This window comes from Monodelphis domestica, chromosome 2, assembly GCF_027887165.1.
Source record: "Monodelphis domestica isolate mMonDom1 chromosome 2, mMonDom1.pri, whole genome shotgun sequence".
NCBI lineage: Eukaryota > Metazoa > Chordata > Mammalia > Didelphimorphia > Didelphidae > Monodelphis > Monodelphis domestica.
In genome coordinates this window covers 392,951,123-392,967,760 of record NC_077228.1, presented here as the reverse complement: position 1 = coordinate 392,967,760, position 16,638 = coordinate 392,951,123, and the positions used below count along the sequence as shown (strand labels likewise).

At 36.5% G+C, this 16,638-nt stretch overlaps 1 long non-coding RNA gene across 1 annotated transcript; it reads right to left on the bottom strand.

Annotated features, from left to right (window-relative positions):
* Nucleotides 1-613: 613 nt before the first annotated feature.
* Nucleotides 614-5,291, bottom strand: LOC130457436 (uncharacterized). Its single transcript, XR_008916658.1, has 2 exons — nt 2,727-5,291; nt 614-745 (listed from the first exon to the last, which is right to left on the bottom strand). It is a non-coding gene; the product is annotated as an uncharacterized LOC130457436 (long non-coding RNA).
* Between the last annotated feature and the right edge of the window lie 11,347 nt (nt 5,292-16,638).

The following is a 16,638-nucleotide window of genomic DNA, read 5'->3' as shown; positions in this document are numbered from 1 at the left end:
GCAGAAGTGGCATTGAGCCCAGAAAGAGAGTGCTGGTTTCCCTACTTAGAGTCATTTCATAATTCAACTATTGATCCTAAAAATAAACTCCTGTCCCTGAAAGGTGATGAAAGAGTGACCAGATGTTTTCTACCTTTAATGAATGAATGAACTAGAGGACATCTATTTTGTGTTGGGTCAAACTTTTAAATAATACAAAAAGATGGATTTGATGTTCACTGAAAATGCCTTCTCCCCATCCATCAGCTTTTGAAAACACTGCCCCCATGTATGGACTCCCTTTCCTCTTCTCTGATTCTCCAAGTTATTAACACCTTTACCCTTCTGAGATTATTTTGAATTTATAATTTACTTACCTGTATATGTGTTGTCTTCCCCTGCCCCCAAAAAGAATCAATCATGAACTTTTTCATTTTTGCCTTTGTATCCCTATTGCCTCTCAAGGTGCCTGGCACACTGTAGACATCTCGTAAGTGCACATGGAATTGAAGTAAATTGATTTCACTAGTCTTCTATCTGTTAAGAATCACCAAAATTGTAAATAAATGAAACTATCATGAGTTAAGTTCTCTAAATCATTTGACTTTTGTTTTCTAAAAGAAATGGTATCAAATGAGGAAAAGTATTTATTGGCAAGAATGACTTGGAGTCAAAAATTTCATTTTATTTGTTTTGTTTCACTGGACTTGTGCCTTCACCAGTATAGGGATCTCTTTCTAGATCAATGCCTTCTCTGCAATCTCTCCTGAAAAGCAGAATAAATAACATAATCAGTTTTTTAAAGTGAAATCCATTATACTCTACATGTCTTAATGATCAGGAAGTACTTGTAAGAATACTCTATAACCATGGAATTTAAGTTGTTTGGACATGACAGCAAATTACTTCAAAAAGTCTCCTCCTTCCACACAATGTTCATAGCTCTTCTTTCCTGACTATTTCTCTCTCCAATAATAGACCCTTTCCTCTTTCAAAGTCAATTAAACTTTTATTTTAAAACTGGAATCATCTATATACTAAATACTGCTTTCTGAGCATAATGAATCAGTCAAAAGCATTGATTAAATCCTATTATGTTTCACTTATTATGTTAAGTGCTATAAATATGTTTCTTTTAAAAAAGGAAATAGTTCTTGCCTTTAAGGAGTTTATATTCTATTGAGGAAGATAACATATACACATTAATAAAAAAAGGAAATAGTTCTTGCCTTTAAGGAGTTTATATTCTATTGAGGAAGATAACATATACAAATTAATAAATAAAAAAACAAATTAATAAATACACAAAATATAAACAAAGTGAACACAAGGTAATTTCAGGACTGGGAAACATGAGCAGCTGGAAGGATCAAGAAAAGTCCTATGTAGGAGGAAGGAATGGAGCTTTGAACGGAAAATGCTAGGATTGTTCTCTTTTTCCAAATACTGAAAAGTACATATTGAACATTGGATTATTGTATCTTTGGCTTTCTAGCTTCATCAGATTAACCAGACAATTGCCTGATCTCAAATTCAGATGGATTATACCATACCTATTACCAAGCAGCTTCTAAGTGGGCTGCATTTGGTATCAGAAAACTCTCCTATTAACCGGTACCTAAAAGCTATGTAATCTCAAGGTAATCTTTTTTCCTCTCTTGGCCTCAGTTTCCTCACCTGTAAAATGAGAGTTGAATTAGATGGTCTCTATTGTCCTCCTTGTCTAAAAAGGAAAATTCTAGAGTTGAGTTTTGAGCAGTACAAGTAGAAGGAAGAATTATTGTATCCTCAGTTTTCTTCCTTCATAAATTAACCAGATAACTTTAATCTCGCTTAATTCAATATTTTACAGTTGTAGGCCATGGTTTTATTGTTTTGATTTAGGTTAGCTTTCTAACCTCTTCCACAGTCTGTGATGGTGGGGAGTAGGGGAAGAGAGGAGGACTGTTGTTAGGATGAGGGGAGAGTGATTCTCAAGAACTTCAAAACAGTGTAATCTATTCCCCTGTCACAACATCTTGAAAATTCATAAGATGAAATATTTCTCAGAAAGAATGGCTGTGAATAAGACTGTATTTAAAATAGCTATTCATGGAACTCTTCCTGAATGTGATTTTTAATATAAGATGACATCATGTTTGCTAGCAGCAGCCAGAGAGCTCAGCGACAGAATTGTTTTAACCAGTTTCTTCCCTTCTGTGATGACAGTGTAACATTTTTATAAAGTTTGCCACTTCCCTGTTTATGCTTTCCCTTTATTTCAAATATTAATTTTATTTGGTTTCTTTTGATTTTCATTTGAAATACCAAAATATATACATTGACTAATGAGGGAAACTTTTTAAAAGGCAAAGGAGCCTAGGACTATCCATGTCTGAGAAAATGAATCTTTCCCAGCAACACAATTCATCTAGGATTTGAGAGGTGCCCTATTTGGAATTGACTATATTTATGTTTTTATATATAATTTACATTGATCCTTTGATAACTTTAATTTCATCATTGCTTACCATTTTTACAGATCACTGCTCTTTATCTTGACTGTGTTCATTGTTTACTGCAGTGAGGAGGCTAGGTGTTACACGTCACACCGCACTGGGCTTGAGTCAGAAAGACCTGCATTTGAATCATGCTTCTGACAGGATTTACTAGATGTATTTACTACTGGCAAGACCCTGGCTAAGTCACATAATTTCTCTGAACTTTAGTTTCCTCCTCTGAAAAATGGGGATAATAATAGCACCTACCTCAATGGGTTCTTGAGGATCATATGAGATAACATGAGTGAAATGCTTCAGAAATCTCAAAGTGCTTTGTGGTTGTTCAGTCATCGTGACGTAGGCTAAAATGTTCCACAAACCCTGCCATGTAATTGTAAATAATCAAAAGAGCACAAAAACAATAACTAGTTAATTAGTATGGGGCTACCTTTCAGATAAGACATATGAGTTGCTTAGATTCACAATTTTAAGAAAACTCCTCAGATTAATCTTTAGATATATAATCTAGGTCCTTGGTCGGGGTCTCTGAACAGCGAGTACAGGTGGTTCAGTTTCCCAGGCGCATAGAAACTAGGTGTAGACAAAGCTCAATTTCCACAGGGCTTTCCTTAGAGTCTGTGCAAAATAGAGCAAACTTTGACCTAAAGTTGCCCCAGGGTATTTAACATATCGTTAGCATTCCATTTACTCCCTTGAGTGGGCAAACAGAATGAACCATGGGTAAAGCCAAGGGGATCAAAGTGAACCTTGGGTAAAGTGACTTCAGTTCCTTAGAAACACAGGGCAACAACTACCCAAACAGATGATCCCTTTCTTAGTAACTAATCAAGATTAAAAAAAAAAAAAAGCATTCTTAAAAATCTCTACTCACCTTTATTCTTACTCTTACCTTTAATTTTGCTTCTCACCTTTACCTTTGCTTACCTTAGTTACTGTATTGGCTATTTAACTGATTATAGCCACTCTGTTACCATAATAAATAATAATATTTGATTTTATAATAATATCTCTGATAATAAAGCTTGTTTCCTCCCAAATGGATTCAGTTTGAGCCATCGAACAATTCCTTGGATGAGATCCCAATCAGCATTGCCCACATCATTCCCAGTTAATGCTCAACTCTTCATGACCCTATTTGGGGTTTTCTTGGCAGATACTAGAGAAGTTTGCCATTTCTTTCCCCAGCTCATTTTACAGATGAGGAAACTGAGGCAAACAGGGTTAAGTGACTTGCCCTGGGTCACACACTGTTTCATGCCACATTTGAACTCAGGAAGATGAGTCTTCCTGACTCCAGGTCTGGCACTCAACCCACTATTGCCACTTAGCTGCCTTAAATTGCTACCTACATGCTATCTATTATTCATGTAGTTGAGTAGACAGAGATCTTGACCTTGGAGTCAGGAATGATTCGAGTTTAAATTCTGCTATAGACACTTTCTAGTTGTGTTCCTGTGGATGAGCTGTTTTAACCTCTTAAATCTTCAGTTTCTTCCTTTGCTTTTTTTTTAATGTTTTAAAAATATTTTTCTTTGTTTACATGATTCATTTTCTTTCTCTCCCCTCTTCCCTCCTCTCTCTCAGAACCAACAAGAAATTCCACTGGATTATAGAAATGTTACCACTTGGTACCTATTTCCACATTATTCATTTTTGCAATAGAGCAATCTTTTAAAACCAAAACCCACAATCATATACCCGTATAAACAAGTGGTAAGTCATGTTTTTCTTCTGTGTTCTCCCATAGATCTTTCTCTTGACTGGATAGTGTTCTTTCTCTGGGGATTGTCCTGGATCATTACACTACTACTAGTAGTAAAGGCCATTACATTGGACAATTCCACAGTGTTTCACTTTCTATGTATGAAGTTCTCTTGGTTCTGTTCCTTTCACTCTGCATCAGTTCATGGAAGTTCTTCCATTTCATGTAGAAATCCTCCAGTACATCATTCTTTATAGCACAATAGTTTCCTCCTTTGTAAAAAGGGTTTTTGTTGTTGTTGTTTAGTCTTTTCATCTGTGTCCAATTTTTCATGACCATATTTAGTGTTTTGTTGGCAAAGACACTAGAGTACCTTGCCTTTGCCTTTTCCTGCTCATTTTTAAAATGAGGAAATTGAGGCAAACAGGGTTATGTGACTTGCCCATAGTCACATAGCCAATAAATTTCTGCATTTGGAGTTGAATTCAGATCTTCCTGACTCTAGATTCTTGTGCTCTATACACAGGCCAACCTAGCTGTTCCCTAAGAAAAGAGGATAATAATACCTACAGTACCACATCAGTGACAGGATTACAAGGCAAAAAGTAGTAGACTAAATAGAATCTCTGACCCAGATCCCAAATATACAGTAATTTTCTCTAATATATAGGAATTGGGGCCTTTCTAATCCAGGACCCTGATATAAGATTTAATACAGTATGTGAAAAATAAATTCTCACAATTCATACCAGTCTTAGTTGATGACACCCTAGCACAAGAAGTAAAAAATCTCCAGTGATGTAGGATTTCAATTATCTAGATATCTGCTGGAAATGTCTGAGAGCAACTAATATATTTATATCTTGTATTAAAGATAATCACTTCATCCTTCAAAAGGTGAGGAAGAGACAGGAGAATTACTATGCTAGATCAGGTTCTTACCATAAAAGAAGGAAATAGAAATGATGGAAACCTTGGGACAAAGGACTACTCCATCATAGAATGTATAATAAGGAAGAAAAAGGAGAAGAAAACTGGGTATAGTCTATTGTTAAGAATAAAAAATTCAGAGAAAGTATAGATAGAATTAGTAACCTAATATTTCCTTAAAAAGAAAAGTCTTCTTGAAACAAAAATCTGAAGACACAATAGAAATTGTTACCCTTCTTAACAAGATGGAGAAATGCCAGTTAGATAATAGTAGATTTCTGTATTTTAGGGACTTGTTCAATGACTGAATCCAAGGATTAGTTATTATATTATAGTATATAAATTATTATTAATCATTATATTAGTTATAAATGGGCCAAAGTTAACCTGGAAGGAGTATCTTAGTAATTTTAATTTGGTTCTATGCTATTAAAAAATTTTAGACTTAGATGAAACAACAGAAGACATGCTTGTCAAGTTTCATGTGACATAATGCTAGAAAACAATCAACATGTTGAATAAGAGAGTCATGATTAAAAAGATCTTGAGAGATTATGGTGACAGGCAGAATAGAATAAGTTGACATTTCAAAGGGGTAAGCATCAAATTCTATATTAAATTTAAAAATTAACTTTTTACATACAGGATGAGGGAATTGTGGCTAGATAACATTTCCTGAGAAAAAGAGCTAAGGTTTTGTGGTTGTTTTTCAGTCATCTTCAATCATATCTGACTTCATGACCCCATTTGGGGTTTTTTTTTGGCAAAGATACTGGAGTGGTTTGCCATTTCCTTGTCCAGAAAGTTTTAGTTTATTGCAAGTTCAGTATGAGCCAACAGTGTGACATGGAAGACAAAAGAACTCATGCTGTCCTGGGCTATTAATAAGAAAACCTTAATATACAAATCCGTGGAATTGATAATTCAGCTATATTCTATCCTAGTCAAGATTCCTGCCTCTCCCCAACAGAATGGATAGATGAGAACAATTTGTTCCAATAGCCATGAAGGCTAAAACAGATTCTGTGAGTCTCTTATAGTTTGGATGGACCTTCAAGATGCCAAGGTCATCCACTGCCTCCTAAGTCATCACTAGTAGTCCTGACTTTTGTCTTGCCACTGGACTTTGATGACTCTGGAAGAAAAGGTGAGGCTGATGACTTTATGCAAATCTGCCCCACTTAGATCCAATTCATTTGCAAATCAGGACATCATGCCATGATGTCGCTGGACCTCTCCTAAAAATGTAGAATAAACAATAAAAACATCCCGAACAGATGACATTTGAAGTACAGCAATTTTAAGAAGGACACAAGCTACAACATGCCCAGAAGATGTTAAAAGGCAGATTTAATGGGCATTTGAAGGAACTGTGGATATAATCCCAAGACGAAAAGATATTGAGGAGGATGTTGTAATAGGTACAAAATAAGAACCTTAGGCAGGGATTCTCAAACTTTTTTGTGCCTTGGACCCTCTTTTGTTGGTCTGGTAAAACATATAATGCTTTTTCTATTGCAGGGAGGGGAGGGAAGTAGGGAGTCCCCTGGGACTTTTAATGTAACAAATAAATAAATATTTTAAAAGATATACAGATTATTTTTTAAAAGGCACATATGGACCTCCTCTCAGAATAATATTTTAAATGCTTAATGTAGTATTACAAAAGAAATAATGCTTTTTTCAATATAAGATCACAAATCCCAGATTAAGAATCCTTGACCCTGAACCAATGGCCAAATAAAAGCTAAGGATGGTATTAATGCAATTTAACTAAACTGTTATCAAGTGTTCACTATGTACAAGGTTTGGGGGTCTCTCCTTTTCCATTCTGAGTACAACTCACTGCCATTTGCAGTGTCTTAAGGGACAGCTAAGTGGCATAGCAGATATAGCACCAGGCCTGTAGTCAGGAAAACCTGAGCTCAATCTGGCCTCAGAGACATACTAGCCGTGACCCTGGGCAAGTCATTTAACCATGTTTGACTCAGTTCCCTCATATGTAGCATGAGCTGGAGAAGGAAATGGCAAGACACTCCAGTGTCTCTGCCAAGAAAACTTCAAATGAGGCCATGAAGAGATGACTGAAACAACTGAATAACCACAACAAAAGATAATTTGCTATATATTGATGGATGATCTATCTATCCATCTGTGTAAATAACAAACATTATTCATCCCCTTGTTTTTTCCCATGTAGATCATTATATAAAACTTTTTTGGATTCTTTATGATCTCATTTAAGAATATTCTAAATATCCTAAACAATCACTGCATGGTCATCTGTAAACTGAAATATCTAGAAGTTGTCTCCATTTATATAGAATGCTTCTTTTACTCATACCCTGATTTAGACCTCTTCTATAACACTGTTGGATATCTTTGGCCAAATCATTTTCAAGCCTTAGTTGATAATAATGATTAGAGTCATCAAACTGTTACCTCTGTTGTTATGTCTTTTAAAGAATTTTGAATATTGTTTTACATTTATGGAAGACAAAGTGTTGAAAAGAGCTTTAGGAAATATTTTGCTCTGTCAAGTCAAATACAGTAATATATACAAAAATAAACCAAGTGACATTTTGAATATTCTATACCTTTCAATAAGTTGTTTGATGGTAAAAAAAAAATGTCTGCTGTCACTAACAAAAGTCTGTCTTTTCTCTTTTAACTCTCTAATCAAGGATGCCCTTGATGTATATATAGATTATTCACAGAAAAAAAATTATAGAGATGGGAAAGAAGCCATATGGCTCATTTATGCTTGCTATCTTCCTTTTTTTCTTAAAGTGAGGCTTGAGAATCTTTTCTTCAAACACTTTGAAACTCTATCCCACAAGACTTTCAAAGATGTGTCATCTCCAGTACTCACCTCTGGGAATAGTTGGCCAAATCCAATTGCTTTTCCTCTAATTGTTTTCTTCAGCCACTTCCAAATTCTTTAAGCACATCTGGGACAATGATATTAAAAGAATGTAAATGTGGAGACTTTGCTACCCCTGATAGTAAATAGTTCATTTTAGAAAATTTCTTTAGAACTTTTCCATTTTTCACTCTCTTCCTCCTTCCTTCTCATTCTTAAAGGCCATTGGGATGATTTTGCTAGTCAGATCTCTATCTAAATTTTTAAAAAACATTTCTCTTTGTTGCTTCTTGCTGTTTTCTGAGGTAATACTGCTCATAATCCTCTACTTTCTTTCTCCAAAAGATTATACGAATGGGTTCATAACCTAACTCAGCAACCCCCTTACTTCCCATATAAAGCTTCCTCAGAGGGGAGAGAGAAGCTTTAAGGTAGGAAAATAGAGAAAAGATAGAAGTTTTAGCTACCATGAGGGGGATGATGGAGTCGAATTAGAGATATGAGGTGGCAGGAATGAGTCACAAATGCATGCCTTATTAATTGTCAATGAGCTACAGGCAAGCTCCAATCAATGGACTATTCTGAAGGCTTTTACCAGTCCAGAGATCCAGATTCAATACCACACGGGTCTGAGAGATGATAGAAAAAGATTAAAGATTTAGCAAGGACAGGCATCAGTGCGAGCTGGAAGGGAGGAAAAGCAGAAGAGAGCAAGGCGGAGCTGGCTGGGCCATATTTAATCTCTTTGATATGCAAATATACACAGTACACAGGGATGATCATCATTGGTTAATGACAAGGTATGAGTGTGGTTTCTCTTAACCAGGTGAGCACAAAGAAACCTGTGTTCCCGGCTAACCTGGGGGAAGCTGGGGTCAAGGGTCAGAGGCTTTCCCAGCCACGTGCAATACTGAGCATGCTCAAGACTGAGCATGCTCTCTTCTAAGACAATCTGTACACACTGTTTCCCTTGCCCATATCTAGGGGTAGACTGCTACACCATATCCCCATCTTAAAAACTGGGCCAAATGTTTGCTGACTAAGGAAGTTTTTAGACTCTTTTGATTTCCTCACAGCAGAATAATCCATTTGCATCAGTTTAACTTCTGTATTGTTGTAAGGATTAGCTCTTTGCTACAAACCAGGAACAGGAGATCCTACAGGACAGAAGCAGGGCCAAGATTCCAAAGCTCTGAAGAAAGCAGTTCCTGCCTGACAGTTGCTTCTCTGGAGGAGACAGGGGAGTTGGTGAAGTTGTTCTCTGGAGAAGGAGACTTTTAAGCTGCCAAGAGACTGGGACTTTCCTTCAAGCAAGTTTTCATCTTCTAGAAGTGGTAGAGAGAGTGGTTAACACTCCACACAGATGGACTGTGTGAGTGAAACCATTTCTCCCCTTCCTGAACCTGTGTGCCTTTGCTGATTTTCTATTGGGACTTCTGCCAGACCCAAGAGGACATCAGTCTATGAGACTTTCTTTGGCCCTTGTTCCTGTACCTACAAGTCCTTTTCTAATTTTAATAGAGTAATTAAGGTTTAATTAGTATAGTTTAGAAAGTAGACTTATAGGTAGGGAAATCATTAGTTAGTGGGGTTTAGTACTCTGACTTTGGGGGTAAAATCAGATCTTCCCAATTCTCTTCCTTTCCTTCCCTTAGCTTAAATAAACAGTTAGTTATATTCATCTATGTGCTTATTATTCTATATACTATTTCAGTATGGAATTCTTATAATCTGTATCAATTTCCTTTTTTCTATTTCTCACCCCCCCTTTGACATCATTAACTATTTTAAATAGTCCAAACTGGCATTGTTTTATTAGTATGCCATATTTTTTCTAGGAATCATGGCATAATGGATAGTAGGTCTCCAACTGTTAATTTATCAATGTCCTAAGACTATAAGAAATAGAAGTGTCTAGTGAGTTTCCTTACTCCACAAGTTAAGTTCCTATCCCTGTCTCTATCTTTTCTTCATTTTCATTCTTTCTTCTAGCATTGTATTCATTTTCATCTTTGTCTTAACAAATCAATGGTCCAACTATATGCAGACAGATGATTCAGGAATGACTCTACATCAGTAATGAATCATTCTTGTCTTTTAAAAGATAATTAGGTACATTTGGGGGAAGGTTATTCAGTTCTCATCATGCCCACAAATTTTTATCTCATAATAGAGCTGGTTGTTAGTATGAAAGGGTAGAGGTCAACACAAGTCATTTCAGTTCTATTGATGTTGAAATATGTGGGTAATGTGTATGGAAGGGGTTGTATAAGTGTTGTGTCAAGTTTGGATACACCATTCATAGGGTAGATCCAACAGGCAGCTTGTAGGCCAAATGCTATCTGACTAGCTGACAAATAGGTAAAAACATTAAAGATGTGGTTTATTAATATTCACATAAAAAAGGAAGGAAGGACCAGGACCAAAAGAGTTCCTAAGCTCTAAACTCTGGATACTCTTCTCCCCTCTCTATGAGCCTCGTGTGAGGCCATCTTTGAAGATCTTCTGGTTGCCTTTCACTCTACTCTCTTATCTATAAACCCCACACTATCCGACATAACTGGTATTCCAAATTAATGGTAAACAAGTTTATAGTTCATCAAAATATGATGGCTATGAATTCTTGGGGAGTTCACCCTCTTAGGCCTAAGCCAAGATGACTCCAAGCCTTTCCCACAGACAGGAAGAACTAAGAAAGGAAACTGAGGCAAAGCAAAAACAATTAGATAAGAAAAACAATGAAAATTCCCAGGCACCAAAAAAGTTACAACTAGAGAATAAGATATTAGACACTGCTGCAGCTACACTATTTCCTCTCAGGAATGTTACTAATTTCCAACCTGCAGTAGGAATAGTGCATGTGAGAGCTCATAAGCAATTCACAGCTGGAGGTCCATCAGACAGAGGAACCCAAAGTTTTTCAGAGAACCACATAAGACCATAAAGGAATTCAAGAGAGCTGTGAAACTGCATGATTCTGACTTTGCTGACTGTGAAATTTTGCTTCAAGAATTATTTACAAAAAGGGAGAGAAAATAATTTATAGATGAAACAATCCTGAACCAAGATTTGATACCATGGCTTCCTGAGACACAGAAATTTGAATTGAATTCAGTGGAGAGTTACAGGTTTTTAAATCAGGCTAGACAATGCCTAAATAGAGGCCATGAAGGCTAATGCCAAGAGACCTGACACCAGGTCAAAATTTAAGAAAATAAAACAGAAAGTTGGGGATAATCCTGCAACTTTCCTGGATAGACTAATTGAGGCTAGAGAACATCTTCTAGGAATGGACAACTTAATAGACCAGGACATAGCACACATTAGGAGACAATTTGTTAAAAATAGATGTAGTGCTGTTAGAAACTATTTCAGAACAAATTATCCTACCTGGGAGACCATGGAAGAATGGGTTGATGATAAAAATGGGTTGGTGATAAAAATGACCTAGTGGAAGAATTCAGAAATCAACTGAAAGAAACAAATAGAAAACTGAGGGAAACCAAAATAAAAGAAGTTAAAGCAATGGCAGCATTGAGATCCTATAAACCTAGGAATGGATACACACCTAGGCAACAAAGGTCCAACCTACCCCATTGTTTCCTCTGCAATAGGCTAGAACATTTCCTCTGTGATTGTTGGTTTAGGGGTCAATTCTTTAATTAATCAAATAGGGGCAATAGATTTTCAAATGGAAATGAGTGGAGACAAAATGGATATAGGTATAATAATAGCAGATATCCCCAATTTCAAAGGCAGGAACAGTCAAGTTGTTGCAACCATAATTATTGTCAGGGATCCCAACAAGGCCCAGATATTTATAGCATGCAAGAATTTATCAAGAATGGGGCTATACCTAAGTATTCCTAGATGACAGGAACTGGTTGCCAGAAACCAGAGCAAAAATGTGCAATGCTTTTATGAAGTTGTACCCATAAATGCAAAGAATGTGGAACCACAAGGCAACAGGAATTGGAAAATGGGAACAATGATAGCAACAGGAAAATACAAAATAACACCATTGCAGTTAATGCTGAGAGTACAGATGAAGAGCAATTAACAACACCTATTATACAAATAGTAGGAAGAGTAACAGAAATAATAACAATACCTAAAGTGAACAAAGAATAAATAGTAACTAGTAAGCAAGAAAGCAATGAATCCAAACCAGTAGTAGCAAGTGTGAACAATGATCCAAGACTAGCTGAAGGAAACTGTGGGAAAGATAAAAAGTCCTGGGATGACAAAAGCAAGAGAAACTCCTGGAAGTGCAAAGAAATGAAAGTAAATGAGGAGATAGGTTTAGACAATCAGGGGATAAACATAGACTTTCCAGATCCAACTGTATTAGTCCCAGTGATTGATACAGACATTATCACCACCAAATAGCACTGAGCCACACATATCACTGAAAGAGGGGGACCAAGTCTATGATCATCTTGTTGATGCTAGCGCCAGTAAGTCAATGTTACAATCTCCTCTTTGAGGACTGCAGGGTCATAGGGTCTATGAAAGTGGTTGAAACTATGGGTAGACCCCAGAGAGTAGCAAAATTACAGCCCCAAATGGTATCTTTTGGTCCCTTATCTGTTGATCATGCATTTCTTCTCATGCCTTCCTGTCCAATGAACCTAATGGGTAGGGATCTACTGTGCAAACTGAGAGCAACGATTCAGTGTACACCCTGTGGAAACATATCAATCCGTCTTCCAGAGGAACCTTTGAAAGCTTTTCCAATGCTTTTCTTATATTCAGTAGAGGGTGAGGGAGACACAGGGTTTATCTATCCAATACCTGAAGATATACATGAGGGTCTATGATCTAGTTCTTTTATTCATGTGGGGTTATTAAAGTCAGCAACCCCAGTCAGGGTGAGAACTAAAGGGGAACCTCTACCATACATACCACAATACAAACTAAGTAAAGAAGTGGTGGAAGGTATCATATCTATCATAGAATCATTAATACAGCAGAAGATAATAGTACAAACATTCTCAGAATATAATACATCAATCCTTCCTATTAAAAAAAAAAAGCAAAACTACATGAAAATGGCAGACCAGTTTACTAATTCATCCAAGATTTAAGGGCTATAAATGACCATATAATAAAAACTCACTCAATAGTACCAAGCCCAGCAACAATTATCTTCTCTATCCCAAGTCATGCTAGATATTTTACTGTAATGGACTTATGTTCTACTTTTTTATCCATCTCAATCTATGAAGAGTCTCAAAATATTTTTGCATTTACTTAGGAGAGGTTCAAATTTAAATGGACCCATCTGCCCCAAGGTTTCTCCAAAAGTCCATCTGTCTTCTCCCAAATCTTAAATAAAGATCTCAAAACAATTAAATTTATGGAGAACCAGCTAGCACATTTTGTGTATGAAATTCTCCTAGTGCCCCCTAATGCAAAAGTTTGTCTGAGAGACAATAAATTTCTTCTATGTGATCTCTATATAAGCATGGACATAAGATTTCCATGGCAAAACTATTGTGGTACTTGCCAAGGGTTGAATATTTAGCGTTTCTACTATTGGAAGGTTCTAGAAGTATTACCCAGAAAAGAATTACAGATATCCAGAAACTGAGTGCACCTAAAACTAAATAGAAACTCAGAGCAATTCTTGGGACAATGGGATTCTGCCATCAATAGATCCCTGGCTACACTGAGATAACTAAGTGTCTTACTGATTTAACAAGAAACTCAGAACCTGAACCTTTAAAGCTAAAACAAGAACATCTGCAAGTTCTTGCAAAGCTTAAGAAATCTATTTTAGCAGCCTCAGCACTTGGTATCCTAGACTATTCTAAAGATTTTCAGTTGTTTTTAAATGAAACCAGAGTAATAGCATCTGGAGTTCTGGCACAGACTCTGGGACAAAATTTCTGTCCAATTGCCTATTACAGTTCTCAGATCCAATCACAGCTGGCATGATGCCATGTCTCAGAGGTGTCACTGTGGTGGCAGTGTTAGTGTAGAAATCAATAGATTTAGTTTTGGGATCCCCATTAACGGTTTATTGTCTTCACCAAGTTGAATCACTTCTAAGGAAATATTGTACCCAAGCTTTTATGGGTCAAAGAATTTCAATGTAGGAGATTATCCTTTTAAGTAATGAGAACAAAAAATTAAAGAAGTGCAGTTTATTATTAAATTCAGCTACACTGATACCTGATTTGCCAAGTAATGGTGAACCAATGCATAACTGTAAGGAAGTAGTAAAATTAGTGGAACAACCAAGGCAAGACTTAAAATGTAAACCCATTGAAAATGCTGAACTGGTTTTATTTACCAATGGGTCTTCTTACATTTGCAATGGAATTCATTATACGGCAGCTGCAGTAGTCACAGAGTTTGAAACTCTGCAGTTTGCATCATTACCTAACAACATAAGTGCTCAGGGGGCAGAGTTAATAGAATTAAAGGAAGCTTGTAAACTTGCTGAGGGCAAAATTGTAAATATCTACATAGACTCTAAATATATGTTCTCCATATGCCATGTAATAGGGGCAATATGGAAAAACCATGGCTTTATAACATCTGAGGGAAAGCAGAGAGCTCAAGCAGAAATTATCACAGAATTGCTAGATGATATCCAAAAACCAAAGCAGATAACTATAATTCACTGCAGAGCACATGATTTGAGGAAATATTCAGTACCTAAAGGGAATTATAGGGCCACTGTGACAATATGCTGCTAGAAGAGGTCCAGCTTATGTTATGAATCTGTCCATCATAGTTAGTTGATCTCACAAAAGCTTATAAAGACTCTGAGATTCAGGCATGGCAGGAAAAGTTGGAGCAAGAAAAGTACATGGCATTTGACTCTCAGACATTGGAAAGCCAATCTTACCAAAAAGAGTTCTATTACCATATATGTAATTCCATCAATAGTAAAGGACATTTCAGCATCCAAGCCTTAGCAATTCAATTAAAAGAATATGGATAGCACCAGGAATCACCACAGTTGCAAATACAGTCTGTAATAGTTATTCTATCTGTCAAAAATTCAATCAGGTAGCATTTAGAAAGAAAGGGTTAGGAGGAAGATCATTAGCCTACTCTCTGTTTGAAAATTTGCAGATAAACTACATACATATGTCTAAAGCAGGGAAATACAAATATTGCTTAATCTTGGGGGATAGGTTAACACAATGGCCAGAGGCATATCCATCTACAACAAATACAGCAAGGTTTCTAGTGAAGATATCACTAAAGGAGATAATTCCTAGGTATGGAACCCCAGTTACCATAGACTTGGATTGGGAATCACATTTTACAAACAAGATATTGAATCAGCTGTATGAAAATCTAGGAATAAAAGCAAGATTTCATGTGTAATACCATCCACAGAGCTCTGGACAAGTTGAGAGGTTAAACAGAGATTAAAAACTATGGTGGGAAAACTTTGTACACAGATACATTTAAAATGGCCAGAAATTCTACCTTTAGCTTTATTTTACCTATGTACAAGGCCTCCAGAAGATTTACATATTTCCCCTCTGTAAGCAAAAACTTGTAAAACTGCTTATGTCTCAATGCTAGGAGGAGACATGCAGATAGCATCCTATATTACAGCTTTGTAAGACAGGATAAGAGAATTCCATGATATTGGACTGTTAGTTCAATCTGGACCATTGGACTATTCTTTGCACAATATAAAACCAGGAGATTTATTTTATATAAAAATCTTTGCAAAAACATCTGCAACACAAGAAGGTTGGGTTGGATAATTTACAGCTATAGTAACCTCACCTTCAGCAGTTACCTTAGAAAAAGAATCTTGGATTCATTGTTTGCATGTTAAATTAGCACACAGAGAAAACAGAGATGAAGAAGACATAGAGATAGAGACAAGAGAAGAAGGAGAAGAAGAGATAGAAAACAATTACATTGAGGAGAACTGAGAGATTCATCAGGTAACTTGAGTCTGCAAGCAGAAAGTTCTTAAGGGGACAAATCCAGTGGAAGAGAATAATAAAGCTGCCTGGAGGAGAACTGCATAGAAGCAGATGACAGCAAAAGGAGAAGCAGGCAGACGCAGATGACCTGATGCTGACAGAGTAGCAAAGACTTTATAGAAATCTGCAAAGAAGAGGAAGACAAGGAATGGACACAAGACTGTGAGAATAAATGTGTCATTAAACAGTGCATTTCCAAATTAGCTACATGCACTGAGAGGGCAACACAGCAAAGCACTGTGGAGTGCTTAGGGCGTGTTGGAGCACAAAAGACAACACGGCCATAACGACTTTTCGTGCTACTGGACCCAGGCTTCCAACGCCAAGAGTGGGACTGTCTCTGTGCATCAACTTTTCCACTTAAATCTCCTTCACGCACAAGTGTCTTTGTGCACACTCATCTATCATAGATGAAAACCCACAAAGACAATTGTCATCCTCGGTTACCGAGAGACTACTACTACTACTACATGCAATACTACATAAGGTTAACAAGACCTGGAAACAGAAGAATAATCAACAGGCAACATGAGAAGAGGAGAAGCTAAATACAAGCACATAAAGGGATATATGTTTCACTAAATTTTATAAGATCTTTATTAGCTACTATATCCCTGTAAAAATAGATATTTATGAAGTGGTTAATATAACTGTAGGAGTGTTACATATATATATTAGATTCAATAAGGTCTTAAC